Below are 17,297 nucleotides of genomic sequence, written 5' to 3' on the forward strand. Positions count from 1 at the left end.
AATCGCGAGGAGAAAAGCTGCAAGGAAGAAGGCAACGAAGGACGATGAAGAAGAGGAAGAAGATGAAGCGAAGGAAGAGGAAGAATATACGTACAGCGAAAAGGTAAGAGAGAAGCAAGAGGGGAAGCCGGTGGAAGAGGTGGATAGGAAGAGAAGGGAGAATGCAGGATGGAGAAGGAGAGAACAGTGTGTGAGAATGCTATCAGTGGACTCTTCTCGACCCGAGGACCACACCGCGAGACCACCGTGCGTGCCTTCGCCTCTCTTCGCCAATATATCCGTGATCAAACATCGAAGCGAGTGGGTAAATACGTGAGTTACTACGATCGGACCAATTTTCTTACTGTCTCGCTCGGGCCCAAATTGGAACTGTTACCGGGAACGTCACGTCGACGTTTCTTATCGGGCTGCTCGCGTCCATTGGGTTTTAGTCATCCTAGGAGCACAAACGCCAGAGAACACGAACCAGGGAGATAGATCGATGTTATAGTAAATTCTGTACGATGTGAAACAGGTTGAAATTTACGAGGGGCAAATTTCACGCGGCTACGCGATCAACGACGCGTTCGATGCGCTCGTTGGCTCTCTGATTTCAATCGCCGGATGGTTCAATTGAAGGGTGAAATAGAGTAGGGTTGCTGTCGTTCATATAGGTTTGTAAATACGAGGGTGGGTTGCTCCGATTTGATTGTTCTTATGAGATTTCCATTCTCGAATCGTTATTTATTTTTCAGTTACTAACAGCATCGCAATGTATTTAGTAACGTGGTACGTTGTTTAAGAATGGTAGAAGATCTTTCGTATCTGATTTTGGAAAGTTTCTACCTCAGTTTTCTAGCAATGGTGTAAATGGACGGATACAGATTCATAAACAATTGCATTTTAACGATCTGTTCGTTCTGACTAGATTTTTATCGTCCCGTCTAAATATCTATAAACGATATAATTTTCTTGATGTAATCTTTACATATTTTTTCTTTGACTCGGTTCTCTCATTTAGCATCATTGTTATAGCTTAGAACATTGTTTAAAAACGTCACAGGCTCACTGGCAGTATATTTCTGAAGATCTCTACCTACGTGCTACATAAGTTAAATATTTTACAGCAGATCGTTGCACGTGATTCGTTTCGAAAGAATCCGACTTTATTTTTGTTGTATAAATTCCGTGAAAACATCCGGGATTAAATGTCGTAGCAGATAACTACATGCGTGAAATACCGGAGACCGTGTCATTTTTCTTACCGCTTTTTCTCCATTCTTGCTTTAGTCTCTCTATAAATCAAATTCGCAAAGTAGAACAACTCTATAATACTAAAAGTCAACGTAGGATTCTTCCTGCTTGAATCAACTTCCCTCGTTAGGGCGCACGTAATGCTAATCTTCGAACGTGACGCTTCTGAAAAAAAAATCACAGGAAATTGTAAAACATCACGACAATGGAGCCGGACTACGTTTATGAGACATCGCTAAAATTATTCTTAGCACTCTGAAGTATTCTTCACGCACAATTATTAAAAATGTTTTCACCCAAGTATAACAGATACAATGACGTGCAAATCATTTTTCCAGCCGCTCTATCTTTACTACTTATCCAGAAATCTCCCAACAAATGTAGCCCACAGATTAAGAATTACACCCGCGAGTTATCCCGCAATCATCCCATCCCAGCCCACAATTTTATAAATTCAATTCACGTTTGATCCTTGATTTCAACAAAATAAGTTCCGTCAAACTAACCCATAGATAACAAATATGGTTCACAACAACCACAAACGTGCAAACATTTCGATAAAAGCTCCTAACTGCTCCTAAATCTCTTGGATCACAATTGATTTTCATCTCCCGAGGGCGTTTTCCTAAGCGATAGCAGATACCAACTTGCTCGACTCGTTAGCAAAGGCGCGGCAATCGATCAGAGCTTGGTATCCATCGGATACAAAGAAGATACAAAGAGCTGTGAGCCTTAGTTAATAAAATACACCGTTAGCAGGAAACATAAACGTCGCTTTTACCCGCGTATCGGGTCCTCTTCATAAACCTCTCTCGTGTGCTTGATCTAGGAACATCGTAATAACCTCTCTCTCTCTCACTCTCTCTCTCTTTCTCTCTTGCTCCCTCATTCTGCCTCGTGGACACTCTCGTTTCCCGGCAAGAACCGCTCGTCCAATTACTGATTAACGATCTCGCCTCCGTAGAAAATAATTATAAAAGTTCGAAGAATTCCACTTAACCCTAGGGGCGCATTGCGCGACACCGATGAAAGAAGAGGATCAACACAACCCTTTCCCCCTTCGTTCTCTCGGTTCATCGCGGCCTCAAGGTACGATCGCGACCTACGACCCTTCAGGCAAAGGTTTATACGTCGGTTTCGATCGACAAGCGGCACCCATGAGGCGATAAATCGCGTCGAAACCACCGTCCTGGCTGATACCTCACTTCCTCTCTGATGGTCCTGTGATCATACACGGCGTGGCTCGTTTAATGATGTGACGAGGAACGTGCGCCAGCCACGAAGAGGAACGCCATGCCGAACCAGAAACGTGTCTTCGGTTTGCCGAATGCACCGTAGCTTATCCCCCTTGGTTTCCGGGAGGGAAGCGAGTTCGCAGATGGGGTAGCATCTCCCGTGGCCCGTTCGATTCAGATGGAAACGCGTCGGTGATAAATTATCGTAAGGTGCGAAGTATCATATTTTATGCGCGGCATCCTCGACGTCTACTCTCCGACGTTTCGCGCTTCCTCCTTAGGAAAGGCGCGCGTTGTATTTGTTTTTGATTTTTTGCGGTTTTTTCGTCTTTTATGGGTAGTGGCTATAACTTTCTGAGAGTTTGCTTTGCGTTGCTTTATGAGATTCGATCGAGAATAAAATGAAATGTTTCGAAGATTTGGTAGTTGAAATAGAGATAAGATGTTGATATTATGATTACCGATGATTAGATCGTAGAGCTTTTATTGAAAAAGATAGAATTAATTTATTAAACATCGTTGAAATTACCAAGTTCGTACTGCTGTAAATTTATGAGATTCCTGTAAATTGTTCATTTTAACCACCCTATTGTTAAATTGTTATATCCAGAGTTGAATTAATACGATTCTTTAGATGAATTTCATTTCCTTGGCTTGATGTGATTTTTATGTTTAGCATACAAAAAAGGGAATATACGATAGGAATGGAAGATTGTATAAATTTTTGAAGAAATTTAGTACGCTGTGACTTGTTTATTTAATCCATAAATTAATTGGTTAAATTTAATAAACAGTTTCTTTATCGAGATAACAAACATCGATCGTTTGCATTCATGTAGGAAGTAGATGTGAATTCTCCGAGGAACTTTCCAAGATTTTCACTTGGAGATAAACATCGTAGCATATCCTGTATCGTTGAACGTGATCCAGAGCGGATTATAATATTGGACGATTTTACAGAATGAATCAAGTTTTAACATTATTATTCTGGGACAGGATATTGGTGAAAGTAATATTAAAATAGAAAAAGAAATTATTTGGTTATCTTAATAAAGAAAAAAGTGACTGGGTATTTCCCATTCCACACGGAGATCTCTATTCATCACCACGATATCCTGTTTTAGAATTTAAACGAGCAATCGCGGCGCGAATGAAAAATATGGTCGCGAGCTGCATGAAAGTTCGCGCGAAAGCAATTACGGAATCATGACTGAAAGCGGACGTATTGAACATCAAGAACGCTATGGCATACTAAATAACCCATACAGATAATCAAAGTGTCAAAACATTATCAAGATCCAATCTCGAACCCTTACGAAATCTTAAACAACACACGGAGTGGCAGAAACGTTTCAACAGCTGCGCTATTGATTGTTTTAAATATTCCAATCATATAATGCAATAAACAATACGTACCTAGACATGAGAATTGATCAGAATTTTAAGAGATATAAGATCAACGATGGTTATAGATTATTCGCTTTCTTGCTTTTTTAAATATGAAATGTTCGCGCGAAGAACTCTAATTTTTAGAATCTGAAGTTCTTAATCTTGAAATTATTCACAAATACGAGTGAACAGCGAAGACGATGGCTCGTTTAAACGACCGTGTCAATCTACATTTCAAATATTCTAATTAAAAATATATAAAATTGATCATAGACTTTCGGAAAAGTTAAATTTCGTCGTTTAAATAATTCACGACATCCAACCATAAATCAGCATTCCATGATTAAAATCATCATGACTGTGTATCTTTGTGACAAATTATGACAAAATATTTCTAATTATTTGAAATATTCCGATTGCATGTATCAGCGTGACGATCAGTCACAATCTCGGAGCTCATAAAATCAACAGAATTTAAATACCGTTCATTTCTCGAGCTTTACAACATCGAACAAGGTCTCGATTTCGAGAGCCGGTAATTTTCACCATCCGAAACTCTTAACCTTTAAATCATTCGTGACTCACAACCATGAAACAGTATTCGTTAAAAACGGTGATTCGAAAGAATCGTTTCGCTCGAAAAATCGTCAGAAGTCACCGATCCTTTCATTCGGACTCATCATCAGGCCGCTAGTTAGTCAAACACGGCATCGGCCATCTCTTCTACATGTAAGCAGAAGCGACGTGAGCAACTTTACACCCCGGAATTATATACGAAAATTTCATCGTTCGGTAGATATTCGTGGAGCACGCGTGCAACCAGGCGGCAAATTAACCAGAGTCCATAAAAACCGGTTCGATATCCTGCCCTGTGGAGACCTTACTCGCAAACAAAGTTGGACAGAGTACAGTAAGCGAGAGGCCAGCCAGGCCACGAACCGATTCCGGGCTCTGCACGTACGATTGCAAATCAACGTTCGCGCGGATCTGGCCAGGCGTTTTCCGCGCACGTACAACACGCGTTTCCTTTTACGTGGCTCACCAGCTTCGCTCCAACGTATCGCGTGTATACATTCGTGCGAACACGCACAAACATTCTTACCACCCTTGCGTGTTTATACAGGGTGTGCTGAAACTAGCTGTATAATTGCCCACGGGCTGACTGATTCTGTGATTATTCGTGAGATCGTATTTCCGATTAGATTGTATTTTTAATATTATTGTTAGAATTTAGGTTCTAGTTACTAAGAGGAGATCTAACTCGGGAAAATACATTACCTTCTCCATACAATTTCTTGGATCATTTTCCGTATATTTATTTATTTATTTAACTCTCGAACAAGCGGTTCGTAGAGCAATTCTTTGGCATAATTCCTTTATTCGTAGAGCTACTAACTTGTATTCTCGCGAAAGAATATGTCGAATGTATGGAAAATAATCCCTTTCCTGTTGAGATTGCTTATCGGGGGAATTGAGAGCTGGGAATTTGTGGAGTATACATTTGTTGATCAAACGTTTCGATGTATTTTCGCATATATTATAGAACAGTGTCTTGTCAATTGCCCACTTACATCCGAATTAATAAAATTGTCCAAAATTCACGCCTACTTGACAATTCCTCTATCCGATTAAAATTCGTTCTAATTCCATTTCTCAAGAAAATGTAATTAGCCAACCCATATTACGTGCCACTGGCAAAACGAATACGATTTCACGATGGCACGATGCAAATTCTAAGTAGGATCTAATATCATTGCGAGAAAGCAACAGTTCTTTCTAGTCCTCGCTCCACAAAGTAACATCGGACTCGGTTTCCTCGGTTTACGAGTCATTGAGGATTCGGAACCAGAGCGACGAAGCATCTGATCGCAATTCTTTCCAAAATCGAAGGATTATATAGAAATTTCCCATTCCACGCTTTGGACTTGCCTTCTCCGCAACAGAATAACCCCGTAACCCATTGCACCACCACTTACGGAACACCCTGTATACGTGCCTCTGTACGCAGGCTGGCGGAACCCGCGCGCCAATCTTAATACCGTCATTTTTCGGATTCACCGATAATTCCGGCCAGATAGTCTCACGAAGATAAGGCAAGAACCTCCACGCAGGTGCCTCGCGGTTGATTCTCTGCTGGAGGGGTTGGGGGTGGCAGGACACGGACTTCTCGTCCGCCGTTGCATGAACAAGAATCACTGCTTACGAAACGAAAGGGAGAGCGTAGAACTATGAATAAAACGGAGATAGAGACAGATAGATGGATAGATAGATAGATAGATAGATAAAGAGAGAGCGAGGTTAAGGTGAATCTGAAGGGAAGACAACAAGCACAGCGTATAGTCCGTATCCCTTTGTTCGACGCGTGGCAAGATAAATTCAGCTAATAAATGACCGGGGGCTATTTACCGTGGCGGTAGCGCCTCGTTATCCGGCTCAGACTCGTATATATACGCTCGCACACAGTCTCATCGTGTTTTGCAGCATTTTGAGCACGGCTCAGTATCGGTAAGAGGCCGATAAATCTTGGTGCTGGACTCCTCCAGGCTCTCTCTCTCTCTCTTTCTCTCTAAAGTCATCCCTGGTCTCCGTGAGATGTTCGTTCATGCTCTCTCCTCTCAGACTTTACCCCTCTGTGTCTTAGTTCCGATCGTATGCTTTCTTGAATCTTCCTCCTTCTATGAATGGCATTTTTCGAATAACTGAGACTATACCAGCTTATGAGTATCCAAACTGTTTGCGGTGAATCAGTTGTAATAATCAACAAGTGAATTTTGTTAGCACTTTGACTGCAACACTGAAATCACATGTTTCGCACAGGACGCCACGGGAATATTTTTATTATTCAAAGCATATTATGGCGAAATAATAATAAATTGATGATGTAAGACAACATTCTTCCCCAGTGGACCGTTTATCTTATTAGTGGTCACCGTGGTGCCTTGGTAACTGTTGATAGCGACATATTATAACGAGGCTTCGTTTATTTCAACAAACCATTTGCATTCGTTACTTCGTTGTAAGCAAAACGTCCAGAATATTGTTGAAAGGTGTAGAAGATATTAGCAAGGTATAATTATATGATTATAAAGCAGCATTTACGATTATTTTCTAAACTGTGTTTATAATAATATTCGTACATTATCTCTCAAAGATATGGATGCAAACACAGTGCATCGTTAGATGCAAGATTTGTTCTCATTTCTTTTTTATTGATGTTCTAATAAAAGTATTTAATTGTTCAATGGGGCACTTTTTATTTCAAAGTATCTTCTATTTATCGTTTATATTCAAAAAGCCCTAACTGTCAATTTTCATTCAATTTTTACAATTGTAAGAAGTTCAAGCGCTCCGGTCACCAATAATCACCGTGACGTCACATGAGAACTGTGGCCGGTCATATATGACTAACGTGGCAGTCAAAGTGTTAAGGGACTCTTGTAGGAATTTTTAAATGTGTGGGAAGTTCGTAGCGTTTCTGCCATGAACTTCTATCAAATAAGGAAAAGGTTAAGAGAAATGCCATTCTAGTTCGATACTAGGTGACATCAAAGGGAAAGATGGAAAACTAGTTAGCCAAGTAAAGGCTTCTTCTTTTCAAAAATGTAGATACGAGACGTTTATTGCAAGCATATATGTAGTAAAAAATTAGTATACAGCGTTAACGATGAATAATAAATGCTAAAGATGATTCCGCTATTTACATCTGAAATATCTCATAGCTTCCACGTACGAGACAACCGTGTCTTACTGTAACGCTAACGAAACTTCAAAATGTTCCACATAATAAAAGAAATATGTATGTTCAGAAAATGTATCTACAAGTGTGAAATACTTTTTATAACGCTACTGTGTCTACGACGATTATAAAGAATAAAATCATTGCACTTTGATTTACCTCTAATTCTACGATTAAAGTACATCTTGCCAGTCTACCCAACTGCCCTAATACTCTTAATCCTTAGCATATATAAGAAGAAGACTCATCGCTGGCAATGTTGCGATAGAAACTATTAAAATACATCATGTCAGAAATAAGCAAGTGCCCCAATACTTTTGATCGTCAGCGTATATAAGACTTAAGAATCGCGCTATAATGGACAATATCGCTGCTCGGAGCATGTAGCTTCCAGCCTTTTCCAGCTAGTGGTCAACCAAAGTACACAACTGCACACGCGACCACACACACACACATACATGTGCAACGTAGAAGTAAAGAAAGTACTGTTATGTGCGGTACTTACGAGAGCGGGTGGGTCCTCGTCGTGAGGACTAAGCCCGCTATCGCAAGATCAGCGTCCGTCTTAATTATCGCCCTTACTATCCTCCTCTCTCTTACGCGCACTTTCGAACATCCTACGTCTGTCTCATTCGCTCTCACACTCTTCTCAGGCCGTTGTATCGCTTCGATGGAAGCGAAGCAACTCTCCGCGCTCAGAACCGTTTCGCTTCGTCGTTCTCCACGTTGGCGATCTCACGATGGTTCTCTTCTACCTTCTTCCCCACGAAGAAGCAACCTTCGTCTGCAACGCGCACCTTCAGCCGGTAGGACAATATCTCCGGCACCGGGCTGCGATACATCAGCTTGTTGCGAAGCGTGATAGGGCGAGGTGGATGGAATTCGGAAAAATCTGCGTGGAACATCCGCAGGGAGAAAACGGAGGCGATCCCAGGTGGTTGTGTCGTGTCGCGTTGTGTAGTGGATTCTAGATAAAGCGAGGTTTGCGCGGTCGAGGGAACCTTCCCAGGGAAAGGACAACGGTTATCTCGTGCTTATGATCCGCTCGTCGCGTTGATAAAACCAACCGCGGCCTGAATGGGAATCGGTGGCCGGCCAACGTTTTACGTTTCCTTGGACGATAGCCCAGTCCGCAAATTTGCTCGATGATAAGCACCTTCTGTTTGAGCTACGCGCTGATAAGACGATATAGGAGGGGAGAGTTTGAGTCGGTTTTAGTCGTAGAGGACACGTTTGCAATTGTTTGTGGTTTGATTATTTCGTTGCATATATCGTTCATTGGTTTTATACTTATATTTCTATTATTTTATTTTATATTCTACTTTATTGTATCTTACATTTACGTTTATCTATATATTTTTTTTCATCGTGTTGACTGTTTGAAATCAAGTATAATATCTATTTAAAAATATATAAAAGGAAGAGAGATATTATCCTTTAAAATAGATTCGACTATAATAAATCAGAGGTAAGATTCAGTGCGCATAAATGACTGTTCTGAATATATAAACATTCGAATATTCCTCGTTCGTGAAAATTAGGACTCTTATAGGAAACGATTAAAAATTTGTAAGAGTTATTATCCTATTTGAAACCTCAAAATTAGATCCATATATTCGATATTATGAAAAAACACTCGTTAATTATGTACAATAAAATGTAATCCATCCCTCCTTTGTACTTATTTTCGTATCATTATTGAATTTCCACTTCATAAAAAATACAAAATTGTGTAAGTATTCACTATTTAATGATCTGGGTCAATTATCATATTTCGCCTCAATACCATCGGATACGTCAATTCTTCAGAAATAAACCTCCACTTCCTCGATCAATAAAAGTTTCACCAATCAACAACAAATATTTGATGTCCTTTACTGGCGCGTCCACCCAGAATACCACAAAGTCATCGAATACGACGAACGATTTGGGTTGTAACTTTTGCGAGTTTCACCGTGATTCTCTGCCACTTCAATGAACAATCTCCAGTATAAACGTTGAGAAAAGAGGGTGGAGAACTATCGTAATCCAGTGAAATAGTATAGCACCTGCCCATTAACCGGGCCCATTCGCAATCGGAGAATTCCTGCGTTTAGGTAATTCGAACCGCACAACAGAGTCTGCGGCTTAAATATCCCGTGTCAGGCGGTTTGAACTGGCCATTCCCGAGACCGCGAACCGCCGCAAGTATTTATCCAAATTACACGACGACCGTGCCGGAATGTAGCTCCGTCTGCGACGACCCTCTCTGTGCGAAACGTTCCCCTTTCGATCGTTTTATCGTAGAAGGCGACACAAGAAGAAGAATCAAATTCAACGAGCAGTAGCTCACGGAAACAGTTGAACATTTGCAGAACACGTTTCATGAATATACCATTATACACGTGTTATACGAAACGCATTCTGGAAGTTCATTAATACCGTAACAAGATATCGTAATTATCATGATTTATACGTATGTATTTGTAGATATATTATTCCATTGTTCTGTGCTTAATGGATTAATTTCAACAACAATAAAAAATGATTCTCTGGTTATTCTCTCAGTTTGTACTCTTCAATGTTCGATATTTAACAATTGACTATAGTTTCTGTACTGTTGATACGAATAAATGATTTCGAGGATTTCTCTCTCATTGTCCGATAGATCAAATATATTCGATCACCATACTAGGATTTTTATACATCAATGGGAGAATTAAAAGTATCGAAATACAGAGAAGAAATACAGAGATGTAAAACATACGAAATACCTAAAATATAATACTCTTCGTAAAATTTCCTATGTAAAAATAATATTCTCTAAAAATTATATTTTTTTAAATATCTTCATAAAAACATAAATTTGCACAAATATTCGCAACCTACTCGTTAGAATACTATTGGATACTATTGAAATTCCAGAATGGTTTATACAACGCATACGACACATCCGTAGAAGTAACCTACGATAAAGTGTCCAAATACTTTCGCCAACCATTGTAGAAGAAACAGAAGGAAAGATAAAGCGAAACCCAAAAAGAGCACGAAAAGAGTACGAGAGAGGGCAGGTCGTTTTAATAATTCACACGGCAGCCGATACGGCCGCGGAAAATAAAGATGTAGGCCCAGGACGGCCATTTTTCCTCGTTAATTGAAGCAAGCAAACCCTTTTGCTTGGTAGATCACGATAAGCTTCGCGATCCACCAACCAAACAACGGCGAACAGGGCCCTGGTTTGTGTAGAGGAGCGGCTTCTTCGTTCGCCTTCCTTTACCGTGTACAGGCTGCTTCCTGTCCGCTAACCATTTCTCTTTCCACCGTGTACGAATACACATCCTCGTGCATTGTGCACACGATAATGACGAAGAACGGGGGAAGAAAATTATCTATTATCCCTCGGGGGAGGAGTGAGCCGATATTCGACAGGACTGGACCAACCAAAGTGGGAGAACCAACTCGGTGTCCCTTCTCCTATATATATAAAAATATAGAAATATAAATATAGAAATATAATATGTATATATATGTCGAAGATGAAAGGACATCGGAGCTTTTCTTTTGGAATTTTTGGGAAGACCCCCAATACTTTAATCTAGACTTTTCATTATAGCTGTACTTAAATAATAAAACTTAAAAGTAGTTGTTTATGATTTAATCCGATTAGGTGTGCCCGAGATTTATGAGAAAATAGGTTTTTTTTTTTTAAATCGTTTATTTTGCCAAGAATTGTTTTTTTTTTTATACATTTTTGAAATTCACAATAAACAATGAATTTGAGTATAGTGTGTTAGGCAAAAGTACCGATACGCGACGGTACGACGTAGCCATGCTATATTATGTGTCGTGGTTTTACGGTTTTTGTGTTTATTTTTGTTTTTTGGATTTAAGCCGCAGGGGAGCGGAGCTTTTGTGTATTCTTGTTTGTGTTGCATTTTTGTCCTGAAACTTGGCCGCAAAACAGGACTCTTCGTATGAGAAAATAGGCTTGGGCTCGAAGTGACACAACGGGTCGCTAAACGTAGCCACGCTCACGGGATGGTCGTTTTTATCTAACAGAGGTATGGAATAATTGTATAGTTCTCCTTAAAAATATAGTTGACTGGAGGGATACAGAGAGGTACGGAGAAGAGTATATAAGTGCAGTTCCACTTGGACTGAGAGGACTAGTTAAGTTCTACTTGTACGCAGTACAAGTAAGTTGAGTTACACTTGAATTGTGGACAAGTAAGTTCAGTTCAACTTAGACTTTGGAATTTGGAACATTTGCTATCCCGTTAACCATGGATTGGTTATTGAACCTAAGATCATTGTCATTAGCATCTGAAGTATCTAATCGCCACGGTTACTTGTCAAATTCTGTAATAATCATATTGGTACCCGTAAATATCATCTATATCGTATAACAACAATAACTAATTCAAATGAAGATTCGTTACACGCCCCTAACCCCAATGAGAACTCGACATATGTAATAGAAATATAGAAATATATATATAAAATGATTTTTATTGAGTGATCGTGGCACTTGGAATGTGGGATAACTGCACGTAGTTATCGGTGGTTATCGATATCAGAAAAGTAGTGCGGGTATCGCGATACGTGTAACTAATTCGTTTAAATTAGATCGGGAGATACAGTAGCGGACAAAAGTTTAAGACGAAATGGAAGAAATAAATAATTGATTTACTTTCCATAAAAAATATAAATACGGTGTTCTACTTTTGGTATTAACTAATTGTACATTTGTTTGTACACTTAGAAAAAAAATTTCATTTTGATATTTTGCTCAATAGCTAAGTTATAAAAAAGGAACGAAATCTGTATAATATTTCGTCGGTCAAAAGTTTAAGACTATACAAAAAATATTAATTTTTGGTTAAAAAATATACACAATTTTTGTTTAAATTCAATATTTTGTTCAATATCCGTTATTTCTTATCCCTTCGGTACATCTTCTTGGCATAGAATCTATTAATTTTTTATATTAATCTACCGTAATATTATTCCAGGCTGTTTCAATCGTAGAGTAAAGTTCATTTAAATTTTTCGGTTTATAACCTTGTACTGTCTTTTTTATGATGCTTCACAAATTCTCGATTGGGTTAATGTCTGGTGATTGCGACGGCCACGGCAGCACGGTGATATTTTCTTCTTGAAAAAACTGTTTCACAACCCGAGCCGTGTGCTTCGGATCATTATCATTTTGAAAAATAAAATCATCACTCATATTGTTGCGTGCAAAAGGTAACATTGTGTTCTTGAGTATGTCCTTGTATTGAAAACGGTCCATAATTCCATTGATACGACATATCGGACCAGGGCCGCTTCGAGAAAAACACGCCCACACCATAACGTTGCCACCACCATGTTTAAGAGTTTTTAAAACGCACTGTGTTTTCAAACTTTCGCCAATTCGACGTCTAACGTACCGTACCCCGTCAGAAGAGACGCGACTGAATTTCGATTCGTCAGAAAACAATACCTTTTGCCAATCTTCACTTGTCCAATGCTTATGAGCTTTAGCAAATGCAAGTCGTCTTTTTCGATTCCTAGAACTCAGCAGTGGTTTCTTTTGGGGTTTTCGTCCTCTTAAGTTAAAGTCTTCTAATCTTCTCCTAACAGTTCTAGCACTAATTTGTGTATCGTTTTCATAGTTTATCTCCGCAGCAATATTATTTGCACTACGAAAACGATCCTTTTCGCTCAATCGATGAATCCGGCGATCCATTTTCGGTGTTGTTTTCCGTGGTCTTCCGTTTTTCGGTTGATCGCAATACATGCCTGTCTTTAAACATTTATACCAAGCTTGTTTACAAGCTGTTTCTGACCTGTTCACTATATTTGCTATTTCGGTGAAGGTTTTACTTTGCTTTCGCAGCCTTACGATTTGTTCCCTTTCGTTTTCAAGTAAATTCTTTGATTTACCCATAGTCTGTTCCTACCTAAATGAATTTTAAGCAATAAAAGGTACACTAAACAATGATTTTGACATTCCAGAATCAAAATGTTCAAAAACTGTACTCGTACTCACGTTTTACACAGATCGTCTTAAACTAATGTCCACTGTTTCCAAGTGCTAGGCGGTAACTAACTGTTGTAACTCCTACATTGTTTGTATTTAACAACTGACTGTCTGAGGTTACGAAGGTCAAACATACAGCTACGTTATTCCAAAGAGACAAACCGAATAGAAGAACAATATGCGTATAAGATGTTTGTAATCCGGTTTACAAATCATCGTCTTAAACTTTTGTCCGCTACTGTAGTTATAAGTAAAACGTGGAAGGTTTTATCCTGGAATTTGTCAGATAATCGGCGATTTATCGGGGAACGTGGCGTGTAACAAAAATAAACTTAGTTTGGAGAAGTCTAATCGAATGTTCGCTATTATCGCGCGGAGTTGAAATTTAATGGTAAGATGTAATTTTCAGCTTAGGAAATGGCTAAGATACTACGGACGCTACAGGTGTATCGCAATATAAGCTTGCGTGTTTAAACCTTCTTTACCAAAGAACCGGTGGAACAAGACTTCCGTACTTCCTTCGTCATTTTTTGATCAATCTTCAATTCAAAATATTCCAGATAAGCTACTTTATATTATATATAAATTTACATTGTTAGATGGCCATCGTCAAGAAATTGTTGTTTTTAGCTTCGTTATGTTAACTATTCCTTCCACCATTCATTGCTCCCTTTATTCAATTAACTTCTACTTACACCTTTAATACTAATTATTCCACATAATTCCAAGAGTCAATACCACTAGCATTCTGCGTCAAATTTTCTCATATAAACACCGCTGCATTAAGCTCCATCCCAAAGTTTCTCTCGCAAAATCTACACAGTCTTAACATAATATGTAGCTCGAAGTTTCCGGATACGTCACGCCGCGGAACAGAAACAAATGTTGACACTATGATGCAAAGACGGGATATTAAATGAGACGATGGCGAACAGATGTTCAAGTTTACTTCGTGGTTGGTTCCTTTGATCGATATAATCCGCGATTCGTACGCGGTATCGCATGCTTTCATCGGATTAAAGAGAAGCGCGGATAGATAGCCACGTGCAGCCGATGACAAAAGCTGCGAATCGTACCGTTTCATCTTGGCGTCCACTTTCGACAGAGAATCACCGACACGTGAGTGGCGATTAATTAACGGGCTCGTTCGTTTGTCAACTTCAATTAGGCCAATTAATTCGTCTCGTTAAGTCGTGCACTGTCGCGTGTATTTGCATCGTGCGTTTCTTTTCGAAAACGAGAGTAAACGGGCTTATACGATTTGCGAAATCTTGGCGCTCGCTGTTCTTTATGGTTTATCATACGTATTTGTTAGTTCGTATTGAAATTGTTTTTTATTTTCTTTATATCCCTTCCGTTCGATGAATTCTGTGCTCGTATTACACTGAATAAATATATCGTGAGCCAACATATGATTCCATCTCGTAAACTAACAGGGAAAGAAATCTGCGCTACTTCTACTAAAGAAATCTCGCTTTTAATACAAACAGTCACTTCGATGATCCAGATCCATTTTATGATTTGTATTTTTCTTTTTCCTATTATTATACCGTGACATTCTACTACCATTATCATCGCTATCTATTGTAGTAGAGTGAATAATGTATTTGTATTATAGAATCAGTGGATGGGCAAGTAAAATGTTTAGTTTTAATCCTTGTATTTCTAATGGATTCTAACAGAAGGTTCAGATTACATTAATTTTCAGGATATTCAATTTTAGTTTACGATAATGACTATTAATGGTTATTAAACGATTAGATTCCACAATACCAATTGAGAATTAAATAAACATTTGTACATTGTTCGCAAATTATAGTATAATCCCAAACATTCCACATTACTCACACGATATCTAATCGTTGCAATTTTCACTTCTCCCAATCGTTCCATACCCTCGAACACTTCACGCTCACGACACAAATCTTGCCATGTTAGGTGTCACCAGGCATTCAAATCTCCCGTATACATACATTGGCAAAATTGTTCCGTCTTCTTAATCACGTTGATCACAGACGTTGGTGCATTCGTGACAAATTTAAACGTTCACGAATTTGCAAGAAAAACACGCAATAGTAGAAAATATACAAAACATTCAGACCAAAACCGCGTAATAATATTTAATAAGACGAAAGAAATTTCTATTCGGATCTCACTTTCCAATCATTTTGATAAACATCCCTGGTCCACTCATAACCAATACTTTAATGTAAACGTTTCATCTCCTCGAATCGACCCTCAGTCACTCGTCACACACCCTACAACACACCCTGACCTACATTCTAACCCCCCATCCCTCACAAAATCAATTACCATATTCTATTTTCTCAATCAAAACGAAAGCCTCATAAACAACCATACTTTTTTCTAAAATCTGATTACCCAGATACATATCCATTATTCCTCATCCGGGCTATAATCAACTCTTCGTCTTCTTGATTTCTGAGGAAAGACAAAAAAAAACACGACTCGCTGCGGAGGATATTTTTCCGGGGTTAGTTCCAGGAACTTTGTCGTTGCACGTTTATCAGCGGATTCCTTCGAACGGCTGTTCGCACGGCTTGCTGCAGAACTTTAATTCAATCAGGAAGGATCGGAAGCTGGGAAGGAGTGTGCACTATGTGTAAGTGTGTCTGCACGAAATCGTGAACGCCACATAATTCCATCGTCGGGTATCGGCTTTACGAGAACTGTCTCGAACTCGTCTCACGAGTCGACGATTCCCGACAGTCTGGAAAGTTGCGGTATTACGACGACCATTTTTCCTTTTAGCAACCAGCGACCAGCGACCAGCTCTGCGCGCCCTCCGCCTAGGATTAAAACCCGTCGAACAACCGACGAAAATAACGAAACTGTCTGGCTCCGCTTTGCGAACGCTCCAGCAACTGTGTCCTACGATGAGAAAGATTACGAGAGCAAGGATTACGCGAGATGTTTTGTTTTTTCCAATTATTTTTTAAAGGTTTCCTACTGGTTTGCTACTGACTCCATTGTTGGCCCAACAAAACGACTTTTCGTAGCGGCTAATCGAATTTTGATTTTGTTAGAGGTTTATGAAATTGTTAGTGAGGCAAGAAAAGGTAATTGTCGTTTAGATTGCTGATATGTTGAATATGATAATTTCTTTACTTTGGAATCTTTCGGGAGTTCTATCTTCTATATTTAGAATAAATTATATTGTACCTGCATTCGCAACAATTATAATTGACCAGAATCGAAATTAATTTATTATGTGGAAATATTGGGTCAACACCATCTAATGACAAAATCTGCAATCACTTAGTTGCCAACCTATTATTTAATTTTCATCTGACGAATATAACCGCTGTGAAATAATTCTATTAAAATTCAATTATAAATTATACAAAATATTTTCTAGCAGGATATTTCTAGCTTGACAAGGTATCCAAGTAATTTAATACCGCGTTTCAAATAATTCTTCTTGTACAGCTTTTTATCGTATCGTAACAGTATCAAGCTGTTCAAAGCAATCGAACTACCAAATGGAGACCTAGATAAAACGTGCACCTCGAATCGTATAATCGTTCCAAATCGGGAAGTTCAGGTCTTTTTACGAGGCCGAATTACACGATTCACGAATGTCGCTCGAAAACGGAAATCCCTTGTCGTCGCGCGGTGCTCGATGAAAGGTGTACGATATCGAATAACTCGGATTTTCCCAGATGGAATACGTTTTATG

The 17,297-nt window shown here is 39.1% G+C and overlaps 1 long non-coding RNA gene across 2 annotated transcripts in view; it reads right to left on the reverse strand.

Annotated features, from left to right (window-relative positions):
* Positions 1 to 722: 722 nt before the first annotated feature.
* Positions 723 to 17,297, reverse strand: part of LOC132908830 (uncharacterized) — a 159,704-nt gene continuing 143,129 nt past the window's right edge. For both annotated transcript variants that reach the window (XR_009658424.1, XR_009658423.1), the window contains exon 3: positions 723 to 1,398. This is a non-coding gene — a long non-coding RNA (uncharacterized LOC132908830). The remainder of the gene's footprint in view (positions 1,399 to 17,297) is intronic.

The sequence above is a fragment of the Bombus pascuorum genome, chromosome 7 (genome assembly GCF_905332965.1).
Source record: "Bombus pascuorum chromosome 7, iyBomPasc1.1, whole genome shotgun sequence".
NCBI lineage: Eukaryota > Metazoa > Arthropoda > Insecta > Hymenoptera > Apidae > Bombus > Bombus pascuorum.